Source organism: Myxocyprinus asiaticus, chromosome 37 (assembly GCF_019703515.2).
Source record: "Myxocyprinus asiaticus isolate MX2 ecotype Aquarium Trade chromosome 37, UBuf_Myxa_2, whole genome shotgun sequence".
Taxonomy (NCBI): Eukaryota; Metazoa; Chordata; class Actinopteri; order Cypriniformes; family Catostomidae; genus Myxocyprinus; species Myxocyprinus asiaticus.
The window spans coordinates 1,634,368-1,658,919 of NC_059380.1; the positions used below are offsets into that span (position 1 = coordinate 1,634,368).

The 24,552-nt window shown below is 38.3% G+C and overlaps 1 long non-coding RNA gene across 2 annotated transcripts in view; it reads left to right on the top strand.

Moving 5' to 3' along the window:
* The first annotated feature begins 928 nt into the window (after nt 1-928).
* The window catches only part of LOC127428108 (uncharacterized), a 646,769-nt gene continuing 623,145 nt past the window's right edge, over nt 929-24,552 (top strand). For both annotated transcript variants that reach the window (XR_007895026.1, XR_007895025.1), the window contains exon 1: nt 929-1,411. This is a non-coding gene — a long non-coding RNA (uncharacterized LOC127428108). The remainder of the gene's footprint in view (nt 1,412-24,552) is intronic.

Genomic DNA, 24,552 nt, shown 5'->3' on the forward strand with positions numbered 1-24,552 from the left:
AAGGCGCGCATGGTACAGATGGATACATTCTTCACTAATGTGAAAAAAAAGCTCAAAGAAAATGAATATAAAGAGGTCAAACCTAGCGGTACCTGTTCTGTTTGGGGTCAGAGAGCAGAACAGACAACAGAACAGAGGTCAGACTCTTCTCAGAGAGCACAGATGATAGCAAACTAGCAATGTTAACGTTAGCAGCCGTGGCAATGAACGAGCAATCGATTGTAGTTCAAAAGGGCAAACAGTCGAAGTTATCTTATTATGCGAGATACAACAACACTGCAATGCTGATTCTAAACAAGTTGTGTTTGTCATCCGTCACCGTGACAGCAAGTGGACTTTTGAAGCTGAAATAATGAGTGGACTAGCTATGCTGTTTCAGTCAGCAAGAGAGGAATAACATGGGTGTTTTTTACCAACTTTCTTGGCAAGGAGGATGGATTATATGCATCACGGCCAGGGAGAGGAGGAGAAGGCAACTAACGTTACATTAGGTACGACATAAAGTTTTGTTTTCACAACGTAAATTAACTTGTCCTGTGGAATCGGTGCCGATCAGGTCTGTGATACCCGGCTGGGTCGGGGTCCCAGCTTTTGAATAATAGACGGGTCGAGTTCGGGTCCGGCATTTTTTGGTTCTGCATGGGTCCGGGTCCAAGTATTCAAATAATAGATGGGCCAGGTTGGTTCTGGGTAGTACATTTCCAGGTCTCTTTAGGTTTGGGCACAAATATTTTGACCCGTGAAGACCTCTAGTCAGGAGTATGTAACTAATACTTACAGGTGCATCTCAATAAATTAGAATGTCGTGGAAAAGTTCATTTATTTCAGTAATTCAACTCAAATTGTGAAACTCGTGTATTAAATAAATTCAATGCACACAGACTGAAGTAGTTTAAGTCTTTGGTTCTTTTAATTGTGATGATTTTGGCTCACATTTAACAAAAACCCACCAATTCACTATCTCAACAAATTAGAATACATCATAAGACCAATAAAAAAAAAAACATTTTTAGTGAATTGTTGGCCTTCTGGAAAGTATGTTCATTTACTGTATATGTACTCAATACTTGGTAGGGGCTCCTTTTGCTTTAATTATTGCCTCAATTCGGCGTGGCATGGAGGTGATCAGTTTGTGGCACTGCTGAGGTGGTATGGAAGCCCAGGTTTCTTTAACAGTGGCCTTCAGCTCATCTGCATTTTTTGGTCTCTTGTTTCTCATTTTCCTCTTGACAATACCCCATAGATTCTCTATGGGGTTCAGGTCTGGTGAGTTTACTGGCCAGTCAAGCACACCAACACCATGGTCATTTAACCAACTTTTGGTGCTTTTGGCAGTGTGGGCAGGTGCCAAATCCTGCTGGAAAATGAAATCAGCATCTTTAAAAAGCTGGTCAGCAGAAGGAAGCATGAAGTGCTCCAAAATTTCTTGGTAAACGGGTGCAGTGACTTTGGTTTTCAAAAAACACAATGGACCAACACCAGCAGATGACATTGCACCCCAAATCATCACAGACTGTGGAAACTTAACACTGGACTTCAAGAAACTTGGGCTATGAGCTTCTCCACCCTTCCTCCAGACTCTAGGACCTTGGTTTCCAAATGAAATACAAAACTTGCTCTCATCTGAAAAGAGGACTTTGGACCACTGGGCAACAGTCCAGTTCTTCTTCTCCTTAGCCCAGGTAAGACGCCTCTGACGTTGTCTGTGGTTCAGGAGTGGCTTAACAAGAGGAATACGACAACTGTAGCCAAATTCCTTGACATGTCTGTGTGTGGTGGCTCTTGATGCCTTGACCCCAGCCTCAGTCCATTCCTTGTGAAGTTCACCCAAATTCTTGAATCGATTTTGCTTGACAATCCTCATAAGGCTGCGGTTCTCTCGGTTGGTTGTGCATCTTTTTCTTCCACACTTTTTCCTTCCACTCAACTTTCTGTTAACATGCTTGGATACAGCACTCTGTGAACAGCCAGCTTCTTTGGCAATGAATGTTTGTGGCTTACCCTCCTTGTGAAGGGTGTCAATGCTTGTCTTCTGGACAACTGTCAGATCAGCAGTCTTCCCCATGATTGTGTAGCCTAGTGAACCAAACTGAGAGACCATTTTGAAGGCTCAGGAAACCTTTGCAGGTGTTTTGAGTTGATTAGCTGATTGGCATGTCACCATATTCTAATTTTTTGAGAGAGTGAATTGGTGGGTTTTTGTTAAATGTGAGCTAAAATCATCACAATTAAAAGAACCAAAGACTTAAACTACTTCAGTCTGTGTGCATTGAATTTATTTAATACACGAGTTTCACAATTTGAGTTGAATTACTGAAATAAATGAACTTTTCCACGACATTCTAATTTATTGAGATGCACCTGTAAGTATCTAGCCTCCTTTGTGAACAAAGTTTGCATAGGACCAAAATTCTGGAAAACCAAAAGATCCCCTTTGTACCTCTAAATCAATTGTACTCCACTTTAACAGGTCTCATGTGTGAAAGTGGCAAATGTTTGATTAAGGACATTTCTGTTTAAAGGTCATAAACATATTAGGTTGTCAAGGTGATAAAAAATGAGAAATACACATGTCAAGTTTGTAGAAATGTGTCCAATTTGGTTTCAAACATATTTGTAAGCCATTTGTAGTATCTCCAAAAAAAAAAAAAAAAAAAAAAAAGATTTAAAGAATTTAAAAATGTCATGTGATGAAATCGTCAAAAATAAAATATACATATACATATATATATATATATATATATATATATATATATATATATATATACAAGCGGTTTTCAAAGACAGTGGGCCTCCCTTGTGACACAACATACACGATTGAAAAATATCACAGAATCACAGAAAATATATATATATATATATATATATATATATATATAAATTATTTAATAAAACATTTTACCACTCTCCGCACCTCCCCTGACTAGAGGTCTGCAACCCGACCCGGGCCTGACATGACCCGAGAACCTGACGGTTTTTCAAGTAGGACTTCGGGTTCAGGTTGGTTCGGGTTTGTTATTAATGAAAAAAATAAACAGGCTTAACAAACTTTTTTTGTACACGCGCTCTCACTCACAGATGCGTGAACGGACAAGTTAGGGGCCGTTCACACCGAATGTCTTTTTGCGTGGGTAGGGTCGGGTAGGGTCTCAGGTACGGGTTGGGTTCGGGTTTAATTTTAAGGCCCGTGCAGACCTCTACCTCTGACATGCTCTAGTGCACCCCTGGCGAGGCATGCCCCACACTTTGAAAGCCCCTGATATATACTGCACACACACACATATATATATATATATATATATATATATATATATATATATATATATATATATATATTTCTTTTTTTTTAGTTCGCTACCTACCAAAATGTTAGTTAGTTTTACAAAGTATTTTTTTTTTTCGAATATTAGTCAATTAAATTTATTATTTTTTACAAATTTTATAAATTGTTTCATTACTATTTTTATTTTATTTTTTTTTAAGAATTTTTGATAAAACACTGTAAAGGCTGTACAAATAAATAAATAATAAAATAAAAATTGAGACCTGCTCATCATAGTAGAATTGTATTCAAGTTCTAGTTTTGTGTGAATAATTTTTTTTAATGTATTTTTGAATAATTCAATAGATTTTAAATAAAAGCATTACGTCATTGATCCTTACTTTTCTTCAATAAACAATTTTGTTTCTCTATTGAGTCGCCACTTAATGAAGAGAAAGGAGAGAGAAAGAGCAGAGGACTTGTCGGCCCCCGAACATGCCGCCAAATGGTCCTCAACCAGCTACACTTCCTCCGTCAGCGATGTCGGGCAATGGCACTGGACCCACTCAGCCGTCCCTTTCGGTCACCAGCTGATATATTGCTCCATCACCACCAGATCGGGTATCTTCTCGTTGTCACGATCTTCAGCCAGTGGTGAGGACTCCATGACAGAGCATCCTTCCTCCAGTTTCTGGGTTCCGGCACCAGTGTGGCAGACCTATGCCTTTCTTATGAAGGAGGAAGCGGGAGCCGGGTGGACAATCCACGTAAGTTTCTTTTAATGGCACTTTTCATTGTAACATCAACTTCGCTTTTCAGCATCACGTAAAACACATTGACACACACACACAGCTCTGTCCGTCTCTCTCTCTCTCCCAAACTGCGGCTCTGGCTCCTCTTTGTCTCTCTCCTGGCTGACTGAGATCATTCCCCGCCAGGGGTCCATCCTTACCACTCGGCCACGTCCTGCTCACCACAGTTAAATAAGTCTGCACTCTTGAAAAGGATCTAAAAAAAAAATCAAAATAGAGAGACATCTGGTCACCTTGTGATACCTGAGATTCTATCTTATTCTACACAGTATATTTTCCATTTACACGGATCATCCACACGCTCATCATTGTGTACTGATGTCCAGAGCACATGCCTATAGCAAAGCCAGCAGTAAAGTTCCCTGTTCCTTTAGTTAGTTCAGTTTCTTTAGTGGCTAGAATTGCTGCCAATGTCCTGTCTCTTTTTACCCCACACACACACACGTCCAGATTTATTAAAACTGTTATCCGCCATAAAAGAGAAGGATTCCCCAGCAATCAGAGTGTCTGAGCCTTGTGTAGGGTAAGTACTGGTGTAGCTTCTCTTTAAAGTGAAGAAGAGGCTTTGCAATTATGACCCTATTAAAATACAGAAGAAAAAAAAAACAAAGAAAAGAAAATGGCAATATTTTTTATTGCAGCTTTAATTAAGCTGTAAAAAGCAATAATAATAATATTAAGAAGTGTTGAATGTCTTGCATGGTCCAGTATCAAGCTGTGCAAACTATGCATCCACTATCATCTGGGGGTAAAATGATGAGAATTAACTAGGGGAGTATCTAATTTAATTGAAATGTTGATGCTTCAGCTGTGGATTTTCTTATGGAGGATCTAAAGTCAACCTGAAACAACCTTTATTACATTAACGTTAATAGCATTAAATGACTTTTTTATATATATAATTTCTGTTATGTATAGTCAGCTGTTGCTCTTTAAGTAAAAAGAAACATTAACTTTAATTGCACATAGCATGGATGTGACTCTTGCAATTGTGTGCTAAACTGGATGCTAGTCTTAAAGAGACAGTACCATTTTAGCACTTGTTAAAGTACAAATTGAGCACATAAATAACAAACATGTAACAAAATGTGTACACATTACATGTACATACTTAATATATTGAAGAATTTAACAGTAACACTTTATTTTGATGGTCCCAAATAGATATTTAACTGACTATAAGTGACTTATCAACTGGCTTGCTATAGCTAGTAAACAGTGTTTCAACAAACATTCAGTAGACTGTCAGTAGCCTGTGTATAGATCTTTATTAATGACCTACTTACATTATTGTTGAGAGCATTATTGTTGGGCCATTTTATAAATAATGAACATACAGTATATAGCTGCTTTTATATTGTCCTCCGCAATGAGAATCATCATGTATGGGGATCCTTGGCATTAAAAAGTTTGAAAACCCCTGTTTTAGGTGATGTCTGCATGAAAATGAAATTTGTTTCAGAGGCAGAGCAATTTATCACATTTTATCAAAGGATCATGCACAATAAGACCAGTAACATGCATTGATAAAGTAAATCCAGTCATTTTTGATGTCATGTTGACTTTAAGAGTTATTTTCATTAGTGTATGTTTAGATAGAGGTGCATTGCACCATTTTATCTTGCTTTATATATGCTTTTAGATGAAATATGATTGAATATGCTGTTCTGCAAGAATTCCTCTCATCAGTTCAACAGAAAAGGGAATCATACATCATTCAGTCACAGTCACAAATATAGGTGAACGATGGCAAACAAAAGTTACACTTGAGAGTCCATTTGCATACGCATTTTGTCACATACAGTAATACAGAACTCCTTCAAAGCTGCATCTAGCTGTGTGCCTCACATGATCAAAAGGGAAATATATATATATATATATATATATATATATATATATATATATATATATATATATATGTGTGTGTGTCAGTGTTTAAGGACAGCTTTTTCTGCGCTACAGAATCTCTCAGATTGAGCAGCATCCATTTCTCCCTGACCGCACGTGCATGTGCAATTAAATTCAAGGCCCACCCTCAAGGCCTGTACACACCTCCTGCCCATTCTGTATTGAAGTTTAATACAAGCCCTTTAGTACTGAATCTAGAATCAAGTTAATTGTCATTCTGGCTTGTTATTAGAGTCATTAAGGAGCAAAATCAGCAGCTATTAAGGTAACAGTGGACACTCTCTCTGACAAAGTCCATTAAGTCCAAACAAGAAAGGACACTCAAATCTCCTCTCTGTTTATTACCACAAAAGTTCTTATCTAAACATCAATTTAATTAGTCTCCTTCAATTACTTCATCTGAACTGCCGTTTGAAAATTGTGTCTTTTAAGATGCCCCCCTAAGGAGTTGGTGCCCTCCACAGACTGCTTAATATGTGTATAGAGTTTGGCGGTACTGCATGTGCCATCTACAGCAGAACATAATTCACATATCTGCCCAAAGTAAGATATGCCTATCATAATTTTTTGGTCTGTAAAAATGAACATTAACACATTTATATACACCCATTGTTACAGTAGTATCAGTGTCAATCCAAATCACAGTAACAGAGTGTAATCGGCACTAGGGGTGTGCAGCGAAGCCATTATCTGTATTTGTATCTGTATCTGTTCATATGAAAAAATGAATGAAAAATGAAAGTGTGTCAAAACTAAATGAAACACCCATTTTTAAGTGCTACTCTTACATTTATAGTTACTATTAATAAAATATGCCTTGTATACGCCTTTTCATAATATTAGCCTAATAATAATAATAATAATAATAATAATAATAATAATAATTATTATTATTATTATTATTATATGATTATTATTAACAAAAATATAATTTTATTCTTTTTTTTTTTTTTTTTTTTTTTTTTACCAGATGAAGCTGAATTTGTAGGCTACATTAACTGGTTTCTCCTGGTATTTCAGATATTAATATCTGCATGAAACAGAATTTTAGTTTGTCTGTGCACATATAACAACATTATTCTTAAGGCAGGAGGTGTCAAGCAAAATGTGAAATGTCAAGCACACATTTTTCAGTGAATAATAAATACAAATTCAAACATGAAAAGAAATTAAAATAAAATCAATATAGCCTACAAACAGGTGAAAATCCCATAAGTCTATCAGGCATTTTTATGATAGGACACCATTATTTAGTAAATAATAATAATAATAATAATTTATATATTTCTATAGCGCCTTACCAGAGTTCAAGAACACTTAACATTTTAAAATTTAAAACAGTTTCAATAAGAAGAAGAAATAAAAAGATTAAGATCAAGTTTCAGTTTCTTCGTTTTACATAAGGTGGAATATTCCTAATAGGTGAATACTCTATGAAGCATTTAAAAAAAAAAAAATCAGAATAAAGTCTTAACCAGTTAATTAACTTAATCACTGATGTGAATATAAATGTGGAAAACTTTAAGTGACGGATAGACGAGCTCCGACATTTAACCACTTCAGGTCAGGAAATTAACATCGCGCTCAGGTTTAGGCTATAAATAAATACATGAGAATCACGTGTGAATCGTGTGATACATTAACAGACATTTCAAGAATAGACATTTCAAGAAGTGGAAAGTGTATATGATGTCATATCTTAGTTAATGTTACACTTGACAAGCTCCAGATATGCACAATTAACAGAGACCACAAACGGAGTCGAGACCATGCCCATCTGGTCTGAAATCACAATGTGCGCATTTTCATTCATAAGGTATACACTTTAGAAATATTGGCTGCCCAGATTCATAAATTTTGGATATGTTTATTTAAAATGTGGCTTAATCCTTGTGCTTTTTGGATAATCATTCATAAAAATATGTCTTATATATTATTCGGATGAATCCGTTATTCGTTTTGAAGTCATTATTCGTGCCTTTCCAAATAAGGTATTTGGCTTCGGGCACATCCCTAATTGGCACATATTATGGCTGCATACAGCATATTAGCGTATTAACACCTTGAATGCACAAGGTAAACATTACAAATTGCACATTATCAGCTGCATATATATTACTTTAAATCATCATCGAGTAGTGAAAACAGCTTCTTTTACTGATCTTGTGTGAATTCTACTCATAGAAAGAGGCAAGAATTTATTGATAACACACTTTAATGTCACATTAGTCACATTAGTTTTTACATGTAGTCTTGTGCATCCTCATATTTAAATGCTCCTCTAAATGCTTCCCCCAGTGGCGCGGCCGGTGTCTGAATGTCGCAAACAGTATGTCATTACTAAGCTCTTTCAAACTTCTTTTTCCTCTGAACGACGAACAAAATTAACTCCCCGTAAGTGTGCTGGGGTCTTAAATATTTCTCATAGTAGGTGGTAGGTTTATTTTTTAAAGTCATATATTTTTATAGCCACATACATTGAAGTCTTGGCAACAAAAATGCTATTTAACCTTTTCACCATTATTGTTCAGGGTCAAAGATACAGTTCACTGAGTTTTTGCATTACCCTGGTGGTCACAATGGAACCTGCCATTAAACCAGTGGGATATGTTTCATGTGAACATTCATGAGAAATATTGTAATTTAAGACTTGAATATTTTGAACTAGATGTTTGAAACCAGCATACAAATGTTATGTAAAGAGTAACCCTGGTTCCCTGAGTGGGAACAACATGCTGCATAATCGCATTGGGACACACCCTGAGTTTCATGTGGTCTGAAGCATTTATACAATCACGGCAATTTATTGGCTGATGGCGCTCAAGCAACACCCCTAGGGAGCTACGTCATGGGCTCCATAGAGGTGCCTGCTTTGCGCCATCGAGTCAGATTTTCTGCATGAAGACACAAGCCTATACAGCTGCTAGAGAGTATGGCCAGCTTATGCAGTGTCTCATTCCCATTCAGGGAACCAGGGTTACGCTTCACGTAACCAAGACGTTCCCTTTCATAGGAACTCGAGCTGCATAATCGCATTGGGAACGATATACATTCACGCCATGCGAACAGTAGCTGCTAAATGTCTACGCCCATGTGGCAAGCATATAGCGGTACACAAGCAAGCTAAAGCGTCTGCATAAAACAGAGGGAATTATGAGTTTATTCTTGTTCCTACAGAGAGAACTTGGGAAGCAGGAGTCAAACCCTTGTCCATATTATAATATCTAACAAATGTATGCAGAGAGGACCATCCTGCCGCCATATAAATTTCCTCCAAGGATGCACCTCTAGCCAAAGCCCATGAGGATGCCATGCTCCTCACAGAATGAGCTCGACAACCCGAAGATGAAGGTAAACCATGCACTTCATAAGCATTTGAAATTGCATCAACTAGCCAATGAGACAGTCTTTGCTTGGACACCGAAACACCCCTGTTGCGGCCACCAAAGCACACAAACAACTGCTCTGACTTATGCCACTGGCTAGTACAGTCAACATAAACTCGCAGCACCCGAACTGGGCAAAGCATATGCAATCTTTCATGCTCCTCTGACACAAATGGGGGAGGATAGTAAGCCTGAAATTTAATTGTCTGTGAGCGAAATGATGTAGAAACGACCTTGGGCAAATAGCCCAAGCGAGGTCTTATCACCACCCTTGAACACCATGGTGCAAAATCCATACATAAGTGATTAATCGACAGGGCATGCAAATCACCAACCCTTTTAAATGATGCCAATGACACCAGCAGGGCCGTTTTAAGAGTCAGAAACTTATCAGCGACTGTTGCCAAGGGCTCAAACAGAGCACCTGAGAGCACCTCTAAAACAACAGATAAATCTCATAAAGGCATGCGGAAGGGACGAAAAGGTCTAAGCCTGCATAGCCCGTGCATAAAATGAAAGACAAGAGAATGTCTACCGATAGAGACTCCATTGATAAGCGCATGCTCAGTTGCTATACCGGCAACATAGACTTTAAGCGTTGCTCGGGCAACCCCAGCCCCAAAGTGCTCTTGCAAAAAATCCAGCACTGTACCGACAGGGCAGTGAACTGGAACTTCACCTCACGCTGTACACCAAGAAGCAAAAATATGCCACTTGAATATATAAAGCTTCCTAGTTGATGGAGCGCTAGCATTCAGAATGGTATCAACCACAGCGGGGGCTAACCCATCATTCAAAAGAGCGCCCTGTCGAGGGGCCATACCCATCAGTGTGACATCTTGCTCGAAGCGAACAGATCCACCTCCGCTCTGCCGAAACTTCTCCAGATTTGTTCCATAATCTGAGAATGTAATGTCCACTCTCTGGGCATCAACCCCTGTCTGGACAGGAGACTGCCCCCAAATCCAACTGGAACATGCACGGCTCGTAGAGGCCACATATCCCGTGCCCACAGAAGAATGTTCCATGCCAGCCTCAGCGTGGCATGAGAACACACTCCTCCCTGGCGATTGATGTAGGACACCACTGTCCTGTTGTCTGACTGGATTAGGACATGGCTGCCCTGAATCTCCGGGAGGAAACATTTTAATGCCAGCAGCACTGTGAACATCTCCAGGCAGTTTATGTGCCAATATTGCTACTGGCCCGTCCAAACCCCATAGGCTGGATGACCCTTGTATACAGCACCCCAACCCGTGGAGGAGTTGTCTGTCATTATAACTTAGCGTTGACACACCTGTCCCAACGGAATGCCCGACATCAGAAGGCTGGTCCGTTTCTATGGTAATAGAGTTCTGTAGCACCCACGCCTCACTTTGAAGAGACAGAATGCATGCATCAGTGGTTGAAGTCCCTTTGTGGAGTTCACCCAGCACTGAAAAGGTCTAACATGCCCAGGGGAATAACAGCAGAAGCCACGATCATGAGCCCCAAAAGCCTGTAAAATGTTCTCGCAGGGAAAACGCGTCCCACTCTGAACATCGCTAGACACCGGCGGAATGAAAGAATGTGAGCTGGAGACAGATGCACCTACATCGCCTGCAAATCTAGCTCCACCCCTAGAAACAGAGTCTGTTGCCTTGGCAACAGGACACTCTTGTCTAAGTTTACACACAGCCCTAGATTGCTCAGATGGCTAAGAATGACATCTTGATGTTGGGCAGTCAAAGTCTCCGAGTGGGCTAGGACCAACCAATCATCGAGATAATTCAAAACACGGATTCCCTGAAGCCTCAAGGGTGACAAAGCCGCATCCATGCATTTTGTGAAAGTGCGTTTTGGTGCCAGTGCAAGTCCGAATGGAAGGACGCAAAATTGATATGCTTTGCCCCCGAAAGCGAATCTGAGAAAACACCTGTGCTTTGGTGCAATCTGAATATGGAAATAAGCATCCTTCAAATCTATTGTCACAAACCATTCCCCCGGCTGCACTTGTGACATTATTTGCTTCTGCGTCAGCATTCTGAATTGACATTTAATTAGTTTGGAATTCAAACTTCTCAAATCCAGAATGGGACGCAAGCCGCCGTCTTTTTCGGGACCAGAAAATAATGGCTGTTAAAGCCGCACTCTCTCTGAGAAGGGGGAATCTCCTCTATTGCCCCTTTTTCTAAGAGAGAATGAATTTTCCGAATCAAAAACGGGTCTTCTTGAACAGAAATGTCTGTTGGAACAACCCCATTGAACACCGGCGGAGTTCATCTGAATTGAATTACGTAACCATGCTTATCGTTCGAAGTATCCAGTTTAAAAATGCCCTTCAGCTGCTGCCAAGCCGACAGACAGGCAGACAGAGGGATTAATGCATGCATCAGCGCGACCTGTAACAACTAGATGGAGCGCTTGGCTTACTTTTGGCGACTGCCCCTGAAACAGGCACAGCGGAGTGAAGCCTTCGCTCCTCTAATACTGAGGATGGTTGAAGGGAATTTGATCATGTTTTTGCCTTTATTGTATTCAGGCATAAAAGATGAGCGCCCTGATATGCCCTTGCAGCAGGTATGCTGACAGAATAAACCTTTTCCCTGGTATTTTGAATGGGGAAAAATTTACAAACATTGGGAGAAATGTTTATTTGAGAAAACTGGTTCATCACAATGGCCCCAGCATTCTTTATGGGGGACAATGTGTGATGCTTATGTTCACTGTGTTTTTTGTGTACACTTGTGTTTGATGAACATTGAATTCTGTGAATGTCTCGAGACCCTTGGTCATGGAGACAGAGGCTGAATTCGGAATGTGAGTTTTTAATGTTCCCTCCCCAGCGCAAGCTGTGGGGGGGAACTAAACTATATTCTGGCTGTCGGGTGTTCAAAGTATGAACAATGGCAAACTCAACCTGATACTGTCCAAAGGGCAAACAGGAATGACATGGATACGCTTGTAAGGTCCAGTTATGTTCCTTCTTAACGTTAAGCATCTGCTGGAACGTGGCAGTCTGTTGTTTCACTGTGCAAAATTTGTCCACCACCAACTGGACTGCATTACTGAGCAGTCTCGTTTGTGACTCAGGAGCGTTTATTAGAAAGACATCGTCCTAGTCACAAATATCTGTGAGCGTAAGCCACAGATTGCGTTCCGCTGCCACAAGGCCCGTCATATTCCGACCAACGTCATGAGCAAAATGTTTGGTAGCCTCAGCATCCAGTCCAGCTCCCTCATCTAAATCTCTCATAAAATGAGAGGCATACAAAACCGCCAGCGTGTGCAAAGATGAAACCGCCTGGCCTGAAGCCTGGTAGGCCTTGCTCAACAAGGACGATGTAACTCTGTACGACTTCGAGGGAAGAGTAGGCCTCGATTTCCATATGGTCTCTGAAGAAAGAGAGAGATGGGCAGCCAGCGTCTCTTCCATCACCAGGACCAAAGTATATCCGTGTTCGGAAGCTCGACACACTTTAGAAAAATCCGAGGCCGATTGATTCGTAATCCTGGCTGAATAAGGTTGAACCCAGGACTTCAAAATCTCACAATGGAGGTCCGGGGGAAAAGGGAGCAGCCTACGAGGCATAGCTGCACACTTGCTCACTAAAAAACAGTCGTCCAAGATCGATTTACAATCCTCTGACTGCGCTTTATCCGGCTAATCCAGGTGCAATTTTTCCACTGCACGTGTAATAACCTCCAGCAATTCCACATAAGTTGCTGAAGGTCTGGAAATCCGATCGCTAGGAGGCAAGGCTTCAGCCTGGCCAATGGCGAGATCCTCGGAATCTGACTCCACCATAGACATGGCGTCCTCATCTTCAACGCTGAAGGAAAACACCGTTTGGGCCTCAGGGCTAGGACGCAAATGCCCACGCGTAAACTCCATGAGAGAACGTCTAGTTGAATCTGGGGAGAGTGACAGAGAAAACCGTAGGTCGGCCTGCTGCTCAACTTCCATCCCCATGCCATCTGCGCCGGCCTCCCACGAGTCAAACTGCTGCGTGGCGGTGGCAGACATTTCACCGAATTTCCAAAGGAGGTGAGCCTTTCATGGAGCATCCTGACTCTTACAAAACATCAACATCAACATCAAATATACTATACTTACATTTATATTTTATTTTATCTAAACGTGGTGGCAGTGCTTTTTCTCAGGGTGGCAGTTGCCACTCCATGCCACCCTGGTAGGTCCGCCCCTGAAAAAGAATAATTATATATTTTTTTAATTTATCACACATTATACATACACAGTGACATTCTTTTTTTTTTTTTCACACATATCCCAGCTAAGCTGGGGTCAGAGTGCAGGGTCAGCCATGATACAGCACCCCTGGAGCAGATAGGGTCAAGGGCCCTTCTCAAGGGCCCAACAGTGGCATCTTGGTGGTGCTGGGTTGAACCCCTGACCTTCTGATCAGTAACCCAGAGCCTTAACCACTGAGCCACCACTGCCCCCAATTTAGTTTTATTCACCCCAAGACTGAAATATGGAACCTATGATTTTGCCTGTAGAATGTAAATTTCTCACGAGCAGAACTGATATTAAATCAATAGGCCTGCTGAATTCTATTTGAGTGGAGTTTTGCTAAAGCTTTGAATCTGGACAAACTCTCTCAGCAGGCTCTGATCTCTAACTCCAACACTCTGCGCATATGAATTATTAATTTAGCCATTATTCAATGTCCCCTGGTCTGGATGACTTCATTATTTGCTTTGCCAATTGCACCACAAGGATGGCCGTGCTTAGAGTGATGCATACCATTTTTATGAACCTTACATGTCTCAAGTTTATATCACGATTTGCTATAAAGACATCAAAGAAAAGAGCTAAGGCACAAGAAGATGCTTTAAGCTTGTTCTTGAGTGTTTTAACATACAAATAAATAAATAAATAAAACAAATTCTATTCTATTCTCTGTTTACTCTATTTCTATTCTCTATTTTCATTCTATATTCTGTCCTATATTTATGACCATCTGCCTTTCTAGGAATGAACACTGCAACTTTCAAAGATAAATTGTTTAAAGGCACATCCCATTATAACTTCACTCTGTGGAAAATCATCTACTTAAAAGCACAACCTTGAAATCAGTTCCTTAACTGAACTCCAGCACAGACCTTCCTCTCCAAAATCATCCTTCATGTCCTCTCATTTGCATAGGGATGCATAATTTACTGAGCTTCAAAATGAATCTGAGCTTATCCCTGTGATATCCAATGCTGGTCAATTATCTCATATTATCAATATCTGCCATCTATATTGCATTGGCTCATTTGAATTTCATAACCAAACACTAATATTCTGCCTTTTTATGAAACCTTTATGGTAATGCGCCTAATGTTCTCGGGGCTATCAATTACTTAGTATGTGTCTGTAAGGCTGGAGAGAGTGGGATCTAATGTCTTGGCCCTTAAGGTGGCAGGGCACCCCATCTTTTACCTTCATTACCGCAGTGAAGCGATGCTTCCTTCCTCAACCCCCATGGCAAGTCATGAAACCTATCTGCGCCCCAGTCGCAGTTTGTCAAAGCACATTCATGCAACTGCGCTTCGACTAATAGAGCCACCATAGAGATTATGTAGGAGTCAGAGAAGATAAAGGAAGTGATGATAACCAGTTTAGCTCCAGGTATTGTTCTGTTGAAATATAGCCTAGTGTTTCACCTTTTTGTGTGTGATGTACTGTAAGTATAGGAAGAGGCAGCTCCATCTGGAACAGATATGTTAATGTTGTCATGAGGACTGATGCTTAAAGAGAGTTATTTATCCTAAGTGTTTGTTTAATACTAATGCATTTAGTATGTGTGTATATATATATAGCATGGAAATGATTGTGTATCATAATCTGTGAAGTGAAAACAAACTATGGGCTAACAGGTTTTTGTGGTGTTTGATATCACTTTAAACTATCAAAGTTGTTTGAAGAAAAAAATCTGGGTTCAACAGAAGTTAAGCTCAATCAACTGCATTGGTGGCTAAATTTTGATTAAAAAAAATAAATAAAAAAAAATAAAAAAAAATCTGGGTTATAGTTAGTGAGGCACTTATAATGGAAGTCATTGGGGCCAATCCGTAATGTTAAAATACTCACTGTTTCAAAATTATAAACACAAGATGTAAACAATATGTGTGTTAACATGATTTTAGTGTGATAAAATCACTTACTATTCGCATTTGTGTCAAGTTATATCTAATTTTACAACTTCATTGCATGATGATTATGACAGTTCTCTAACTTTCTTTCAAGGAGGAAGCGGTAGCCGGATAACCAATTCAATGTGAGTCTTTATTCCTTTATAGTTTTCAGTATACACACACACTAATGCTTTTCAGGACAGCCAATCACACACACAGCCATGTTCGTGTGACGCTCTCTCTCTCTCCTCCACTCTCCACAGACATCGCTCGGCCACGCCCCCATCGCCACAATGATGTAACACCGTACGCTTCAAAACGACAAACTCTAATACTTTACAGCTCAAATAATACATGAGTTTTAACAGAAGAATTAATGTAAGTGCTTTTATAAAATTATAAACTTCACATTTCTGCCTTTAAACCCTCCAAAAATTGACCTCATTCACTTCCATTGTAAGTGTCTCACTGTAACCTCGATTTTTGCTTTTTTTAAAAGAAAATGAAGGACGACTTGAAATTATTATATTTTGTGGTAATCAACATTATGCCACAAATGCTGTTGATTGAGCTGAACTTGAACCTGGAATATTCCAGTTTATGTATATTTTTAATGTAAATAGTGGTTCTTTAATCGTAAGTAAGGGATAATGTACAGAGAATTCTTGTATCACCCTGAAGGTTTTTTTTTGTTTTTTTCGATAATCGGCCTACTTTACATTATCCCACTTATTACATGGCTACTAACCAAATAAATAATTACATGGACATAAAATATTGATTTGCACTGAAATGATGTAATTATGTGAGAATATTGCTGAACAGCAGAAATCAACCTCCGGTTTGCATCAGAGTTCTGTTGGTGTTTATTTTGTAATTAATGAACGTCTGACTGCTCATTATTCAGCCTATCACAAGACTACTTGCCAAATAAATGAACAAATGCACATTAAACATTCATTTGAGTTGAAATTATTTTATTAGCTTACTTGTAGAAATCGAGCAGGAAAAGATGAGCGGTCTGATACGTGGATGTGCGGTTGTTACTCTGAAATTTCAGACCACTAGATGGCGCCATTGACCAATCAGAATCGAGTATTCCAGAGAGCCATGTAATAAATGGCTATAATTACTTTTTATATATCTTTAGAAATCACCAAAGCGTTACATTTTAATAAAAGATTCCTGTATTGGTAACCACATTGGCATTGATAGTTATTGGTATTTGATTTAAAAAGAGAATAATTGTTATCTCAAATCCCTAAAAAAGAATATTCTTTCAATGCAGTTTACTTTAAGGACTTTGTTTGTTTATAAATTGGTGTAATGTTTTTCAGTGTATTGCAGCATATGAGCTGTGGTACAGAATCGCGAGAGACTACGTTAATGTCTGTGCATGCTATGGTTTTGTAAATTGCAGGGCACACTGATGTGGTTCAGATTGATGCCCACACACATGCACACATGCAAAAGTACACTGATTCATCTAGAATTGGAAAAACTGGATGAACCTCAAGACAGTTATTTATTGTGAGCCTTTGTGTTTGTTACTATGTCTGAGCTGAAGCAACAATGGCCTCATCTGTTATATTCCTAATTTCGTATGAAACTGAGCAAAACAAACCTTTCAAAACAAAACAAAAATCTTTGCACAGCTCGCAGGTAATGGCTCAGATCTACTGAACAATCGCCTCATTGTGTTCATGCTCTGATAAAAGGCTTTTATCCGGCTTTCTGATACTACAGTATAGGAGAACTGTGGCTGAACTGTATTATCATAAAACTGGGACTGGCTAATGATTTAAAGACTGGCAGGATGATGTCAAAGTTTACTAATGTTGTTAGAGGCTTCATATGTTGAGAACTGCTGGCAAGCATAATGTAAAAATCACAAAACAACAAATAGTGAATGACAACACAGATGCAGACAATGAGTGTTTACATTTACAAAATAACACTAATTATGCTTAATAAGTCGAGAACCTATGTGGTCATGAAAACACCTTAAACTGTAACTTAAAGTAATAAACGGTTTAAGCAAAAATGGATTGACACAGGTAGATTTTAACTGTGCTTGGTCTCTTTTCATGTGTAATTGGGCGGTTCTTGGCTGGAATAACAATTATAATAACACTGTAGATATAAATGAAGAATAAGCTGCTTGTGGTCCAGATATGTAGAGCTATCAGTAGTCAAATGAATGGCTTTGTGAGACTAGCATGTGTTTGATCTTAATAATCTCATAGCATCTTATACTGAAAGTGTAAATTCCATTTGCTGCAAAACACAAGCGGTGTAAGTGGTCAAAGAACCTTGATGCGCTTTTATACTTTGCACAATTTAGCGGTTTAATAGCTATTTTGCTTCTCAAGTGCAATATCACTGTGGAATCCACTCTCATAATGCAAAAGTGATTTAATGGGCCCCACTGTTAGTAAAGCAGAGAGGCTGTGTGGTGTTGGTTTAAGCAGATGGAGCTCTTGTGTACTGTAATATGTACTGTAATCCTGATTGACAATGAGAACATTATGCTGTAACTGGTACTGTGAGGAAACATCAGAACTAGACTAGGTGCCTTTGCTGGAAGAGAGAGAGAAAGAGAGAGAGAGAGAGAGAGAGAGAGAGAGAGAGAGAGAGAGAGAGAGAGAGAGAGAGAGAGAGAGAGAGAGAGGGGAGAAGAGGTCATAAATTATGTGGGAGCTAAACAAGCTGTTGAATAATTTAACATTGTAATGTGGCAGCGTGAGAGGATAAGAGAGTTTCGGCTGCAGATTTCTCACCGTAGGAAAATCTCGGGAAGCTTTGACTCCACAAAATTAAAGTTGTATTACAGCACAGGGCACTGAGCTCACAGGCAGAGAAATATAAGAGATGTTTCTCTCTGTATTCTGTATGTGTGTGTTTGTGTGTGTAATTCATTGTTAATTCATTTTTTCATCTTGCTCACAACAGGTGCGATTGAAAGGACCCTAACCACAATTACAGACACGTCTGTTTATAAACAGGTAACTGAAATCTTACTGAATTTAGTAAAAGTGATGGGACTGAAACTTTTTTTATTTTTTTATTTATTATTATTTATTTTTTTAAGGCAACTTTCAAAAGTCAAAAATTGAAGTCAAGATTATAAAACAAGGTCCTGGTCTTTTTGAGAATAATGCAAATAATGCACTAAGTCTAGGTGCAAGTGGGTTTGGCAAAATTGTGTGCACAAAGCAGTAATGGGCTGAGTCAAATGCAATATAATTCTGAGGTTCTTCTCCGGTTATTGCACCGTCTGAATCCTATTATACAGTCCATTCCCCGTCAAACACCAGCGATATGAACAAACAGCACATTCATAAGAACTTGGTAGTGTAAATGGACTGTATGCAATGAATTAGAGGAATAGAAATAATGACTTGCGTTCTTTTGTGCATTAACTGCGTTCTTGTTGAATGTCAGGCATATTTCTATGACAGTGACACGCTCCTTTTAAACACAGAGAAAATGTGGTTCTCGTCAGGATTTGGATGTAAGCGCCAACCATGATTGTCCGTGACATAATTTGCTGTTCCACTATATTTTCAGAGTTTGGACATGAACTTTATCACCACCTGCTGGTGGAATCTCCAAACTGAAAATGCAGGAACTGAGTTTGGGCTTTGCACTGAAAACAGATGAGCCACTGAAACGTCTTAGCGCAATGACCGATTGCTCAGGAAAACAGCAAATTGTGCTTTGTGCCACTTCATTAACATGCAGTACACCCAACAGTTTGCACGCATATGGCCACAGATAAGACAAACACTCACAGCAACTTGCGCTTTGCGCTGGCATGAAAAATGTGCTTAGAGTTAGCAATCTCATGAAATTTGGATAAGATGTGGCACAGGATCATTGCACGTAACACTGTGCCTACCGTGGTCACGTAAATAGATCCCAGTGTCACTATGTACAAAATCGTAATGTCACTAAAAATTAACTTCATTTCTATATGCAAAATATAGTTTCTTATTTATTTCTTTTCATTTTGGAGTGAAATAGGATTAGGACATTTTCTTGACAGGTTTTGTGAGAATCACCCAACCATGGAGGTCTGTAATACCTGAAGACAAGCTGTTCGTTAGCATTCTCATTCATCTCAATGGTAGTTGCTCAGCTGGCGCATGCAGCCCCAGAAGTTCCCGACCACACTGGATTTTCAGTTCTGGAGGCAATTTTATTTATTTTTAATTTTTTTTGAGCCGCCTGAGCGGTTAATGTCATGCAACTAATCACGCTATATTAAAGCTCCTTGCAGCTGACAGTTAAACACAGTCTATTTCACACTTTCAAAGGGATAGTTCACCCAAAAATGAACACTGTCTCATTATTTACTCACCCTCATGATATCCCAGGTGTGTATGACTTTCTTTCTTCTCCAGAACACATCTGAAGAAAAATAGGAAAACATCTCAGCAGGTCCTTAAAATACAAGTTTGGCATTTAGCAGACACTTTTATCCAAAGCGACTTACAGTGCCCTTATTACAGGGACAATCCCCCTGGAGCAACCTGGAGTTAAGTGCCTTGCTCAAGGGCACAATGGTGGTGGTTGTGGGGGTTGAACCAGCAACCTTCTGCTTACCAGTTATGTGCTTTAGCCCACTACGCCACCACCACTCAAGTTGATGTAGATTTCTCTTTTGAAGAGTTGTTAAATTAGCTGTTAAACCAGCTGTTAAATTAATGTCTTCTAAAGTGACACGATCCCTTTTGGTGTGAAAAGAAATAACTACAGTATTTATTTATGGGTGAACTATCCCTTTAAGACCCTCCAAAAAAAGGGACTGATGAAACATCTACTGTAATATTATCACATTTTTGCAATGTATGTGTTGCTTGCAAATTATAACTATTATTTATATTTTTATTCTTTATTTATTTATTATTTAATCAGAATACATGGCTACTTTGGATGGCCGTCAACGTGTAGGTTTATTAGTAAATCTTAGTAGCATATGTTTGACACTCAACAACTATGTCTAACACCTTTAATTTACAGAGGAGCTATTCACACTAGTCCACCACTTGTCACAGTTTTCATGAGCAAAACAACAACGAGTGGGTGTAAAAAGACTGGAACAGCCTCCACAAACCTTCTGTTTAAAATCAGTGGCAACAATCATGTGTGATATTGAGGACAGAGCGATGAGCAGTGGGTGCTCCCGTATGCTTTTACTCAACTATAATTGGGTTAATTCATCTTGTTGCCGATCCAGGACTTGACAAGATTAAATATCCGTGATGTTGCTAGCTGGACTTTCCAGCGCATCAAATTTGCACGGTGGTCCACAATAAGGCAAGGAATGTCCATTAAGAAAGTTAATAGGGTTATTCATGTAGACTTTGGAGCTGAAAAGTGTATTTGTTCGATGTAAAAAATACAAAATAAAAACACTCCTATCCCAGCTTTGGAAACATTATGGTGCTACTGCTACTTGACACAGCAAATTTAGCTCATCCAATGAAGTGAGTTTAGGGCAGATTAACCAATTAAAGTGGCAACAGAAGAAAGCATAATTCAGCAAGCACCTGCACATTTTGCATTTCTTTGGCAGAGATTGGCAGGTGTGTTTTAAACAACACATGGATTGCAAGCAGGCACTGATTGTGTCCCGCTGACTAACACACAGATTCTCGGACACGCTTGCACACTCTCTGTGATCTGTGTAAGAGATTCCCTTCAGAGCGGCAGCTGTCATCCAGAGCTCCCGACCACCTGTCACAGCCACTTCATCAAATATCGCAATCTGCTCAGAGCTCTGCTCAATCCAGTTATGCCTCACACACTCAAAAAAAGATTTTAGCTTATTCTTAAGATTTTTGCATTTCAATTTCATAACAAAATTCCATCAAATTTAATTGTGAAATGTTTAACAAAATTTAATTACTAAAAACAATATATATATATATATATATATATATATATATATATATATATATATATATATATATATATATATGACATTTTAGTTGTTAAAAACTTAAAAATTCTACAATATATAAATTAATATTATTATATGATATTGCATAATGATATGAGTCACTGTTTGAAATAATGTGTACAATTTACAAATATGTACATTGAGTTAATATTCATTTGTATAACACGTGAAATTTCAAAATTCGATTTATTGTGCCATCCATAGTTGATACTTAAAATGAAACATAACAAAGTTATCACATATTGACTGACACCGTCTCAAAAGTGCTACGACTGCAATCACATTTTATATTACTTTTGCAAGAACTGAATGATAATCTATAACTCTGTCCATCTGTGATCAGCGTGGGTAGCTAAATGAACAGGGTTTATGACTGAACGGCAATGTTTTTGTTTGCTATTAAGAGTTTGGCCCTGGGGCACCACCAATTCCGTTTTCATCACAACTCTGTATGAACAAATTGGCTCATTTCGACAAAAAGTTTTCTGAAATCTGGAGCGAGGGCAGGTTATGGGTCAATCTTTCTGTTCCACCCACACATTGATACACTCAGGCATTTCATTCAGTCTTGCACACTTGCTCACAATGACCTCTATTGATCACAAGAGCCAAAGCAGAAGAAGATGAGGACACGCAGTTATCAGACAGAAAAGACAATATGCGAGGGAGGAAGGAGGTACAGATGACAAAGAGCAGGAATGAGGTTTGGAACGGGACAAAGATGCTGTAATAAAAGTGTCAGGTCCAATCATTGTTTCTTTCTCTTTACCATTGATCGATCAATTTGTGCCAGTCCTACTAAGTGTTGCTTCCTGCTTTTAGGGGAAATACAGGAACAAGAAGCTAATGGTGCTTTCACACAAGACCGTTTGATGTCGGTTCCGTTTGTTTGGTTGGCGTGAAAATGGTTTTCTGAACGCAGCAAACCACACCAGTCTTCTTAAAAAGGTTGGTATGATAGCAGTCTGTCCTAACTCATGGTAGTGAGCCCCTATTGGTGACATATAATTTATATCTTTGCATGCTCCCTCATAGCTGTTTGTCTTTGTATAATCGGGATCCGGTTTGGACCAAGCAATCGAACCAAGTGTGAAAACAGCCTAAAGTCGCTTTTTCACTATCTCTGGAATTTGCGTATGCATTTGGCCCTTAGTGTCGTGATGAACTTTCAATTTGTTCACAATGGATTGTATTTGTTGTAAGGGAGAAGGCACTCACAAATTGCAATGTCAAGCACCCAGTCCCTTGACACATATTATATATATATATATATATATATATATATATATATATATATATATATATATATATATATATATATGTGTGTGTGTGTGTGTGTGTGTGTTTTAAATGAAGCTTTGAAGAAAGTTAGAAAGGTTGTTGGCTCTGTGAGTTTGTTTTCTGAGGTTTGCTACCTTGACATTACTGTGTAATTTTGTTTATCAGACGGATTAAATCTATTAAATGTATTGGATTATTGTGCACACAGTTTTATTTCCATTTTTAATAATAATAATAATAATAATAATAATAATTAGTTTTTTTTATTATTATTATTATTATTATTATTATTATTATTATTTTATTAATACCACCACTAATAACAATAATAATAATAATAATAATAATGTTTATACAAATAAAATAATAATGATGTAAATTGTTTTTTATTCTGTAGTATTGTTGTTGTTGTTGTTTTTATAATAATTAACATTCATTTTATTACTGCTATTATAGGTGTTATTATTATTATTATTGTTATTATTATTATTATTATTATTATTATTATTAATGCCACTAACAATAATAAAAAAATGACAATACAAAAAAATAATAATGATGATAATTATTTTTTTATTCAATAGCAGTATTATTATTGTTGTTGATCTTATGGTTATTAATATTTATATTATTGCTGCTATTTAGATGTTATTATTATTGTTGTTGTTCTTGTTGTTGTTGATAGCAACAATACTACTACTACTACTACTACTACTATTAATAATAATAATAATTATTATTATTATCAATTAATGATAATAATTGTGAAACTATAGAGTAAAAATGCATAGATGTGATTTAAATATCATACATTTTCTAATATAAAGATGCAGAAATAAATTACACATTTAATTATAAATGCCTTTTGTGATATATTTGCTGTGTAAAAAAATAATTTCTGACTTTCATAATAACCATCCAATTGACAGAAATGCATTTACAAAATTAAGGACAAAAAAATAAATAAATCATATTTCTCACTTTGTGCTTATAGTTTTGAATAGAATACAGTACATCACATCTGGTCAAACGGTCACAAACGGTCTAATCGCACGACTTAAAATATTTCAGTGCATCCGAATGTAACATCCGAGGTTGTTACCCCTCCTACCAACCACCAGAGGGAGCCCTCTCCTGAATACTAGCTCTGTACCATTTCTTCATTGGTTACGTCCTGTCTGAACTATATAAATACCATGCTGTTTCCACTGTCACGTTGCAAAGTATTGCCAGCTTACCCTGCCTTACCAGGTGGTTTTCCATTGCTGACTGTTTATTTGTGATGACCTTTGTCTGATTTGTTTTGTTTGCTTGTGTTCTAATAAACTTCCAGCACATGGATCCTAACACCGTCTCCATGGCCAGTTCATTACACCGAAGCTCAAATCAGATCAGGAAATTCCACATCCGCAGATGGTTGGAACACTACGCAGCTCCTGTGCTATTCTCCATAGACCTTATTTACAGAAGCACCACCTAATATTTGATGGGAATGACAATGAGGCTGTAAGGAATAAACGTATTGTTCTGTTGTTTTAAGTGCTGAGTATCGTTCTGCTGATGAAACATAAAAAATAATAATTAAAAATTTCTTGGAAAGATGTCAAACTTCAGAAAGCATGAGTTGTGGAAAATTTAGTCTAGGAGCTTTATACAGCTTTATATATTGCATGCCATTGAAGAGACTGTAAGTCAATCCCTCACAGCCTCATTTTCATTGACGTCAAAATTCAAATATGAATATGGCGCAGTGAAAAGGCGGCTTAAGAACTGACACGTTCAGAGATGTCACAGACACATTTGGGATTGTAC